The 1,146-nt window shown below is 44.8% G+C and overlaps 1 non-coding gene across 1 annotated transcript; it reads left to right on the plus strand.

The window, feature by feature from the left end:
* Positions 1-442: 442 nt before the first annotated feature.
* TRNAS-GCU lies at positions 443-524 on the plus strand. The gene has a single exon. It is a non-coding gene; the product is annotated as a tRNA-Ser (tRNA).
* The last annotated feature ends 622 nt before the right edge of the window (positions 525-1,146 follow it).

A 1,146-nucleotide genomic window follows, 5' to 3' on the forward strand; every position in this document is an offset into this window, starting at 1 on the left:
CATGGCTAAGAGGGCACAGTGTGAAATGTTTGGGGACCACTGGTTTAGGGAGATGTTCTCAATCGCTTCTATGCAGTCCAATAAAAGCTATTCCTCACCCACCTACCCCTCCATCAGGACGGACTAGGTGTGTTCTGCTGCCCTTCACACATGCAGGAAGGATAATGACATTTTATTCCACTCAATCCTAAAGTGATTTGTAACCCACCACCAGCCAAAACTGGTCATTTTGGGGAAGTGGCCCCATCATGCTGCATAGCTAGGCAGAGTAGGTGTGTCTGTGCAAACACGGTCTGTTCCTGAAGTCTTTCCCCCAGCTCCTCACTAGATGTGAGGGGGGAGCTCATTCAGCACCTGCTTCTGCTTAGTATTTAGAAACTCCTTATTGTCCCTATCTCTGCTGGCCTTAGATTTCTACTCCTGTCTCTTTCTTGACAAGTCAGATGAGGTGGCCGAGTGGTTAAGGTGATGGACTGCTAATCCATTGTGCTCTGCACGCATGGGTTCAAATCCCATCTTCATCGGATGCATTTAGTTTTCACCCCTCCTTTGTAGACAACCATCTCCCCCTTTGGTACAATGACAGATCAAACAATGTTGCTTCTTGCAAACAAAAACCTTCTCAGAAACTCAGAACTCCCTTGCTTTAAATAAAATGTCTAAATCCCAGATTTCTTAAAAAAAGAAATTCTCTAGTGCTGTATTTCTTAGTTTTTATCTCAAAAGGGAACATCCTCATCATCTCCCCCAAACACCCTGGGACCTGCCCAAATTATTAAAATACCCTCAACCCGAGCAAGGCCAGAGCAGTGAACCAGAGCTAGTGTCTAGGCCAAGCTGTTCTGAAGGAGGCAACTCAAACATTTTCTCCCTGCTTCCCTTGGCAAGGTCTGACTGAGAAAACAAAATTCCCCAAACTGAAAATTTTCTGCTGAAAAACCAATACTAGTCTGTTTGGGGACTTTGGTTTGAAAGTATTATTGTTCTCTTCTGATTTCTGAATCAGTTCAGTCTTTGTCCTCCAGGTGTGTTTCCACCTGCTGAGTTGTGGGGGAGAGAATCAAAGTCATGATGTCTCTTCCCCTCTTTCATAGTTTCTTCCAACTTGCTAGGAAGCTCCTTTGTTACCATGTGAGTCAAGCAGTG

Source organism: Mauremys mutica, unplaced genomic scaffold (genome assembly GCF_020497125.1).
Source record: "Mauremys mutica isolate MM-2020 ecotype Southern unplaced genomic scaffold, ASM2049712v1 Super-Scaffold_100100, whole genome shotgun sequence".
In the NCBI taxonomy this organism is placed as follows: Eukaryota; Metazoa; Chordata; order Testudines; family Geoemydidae; genus Mauremys; species Mauremys mutica.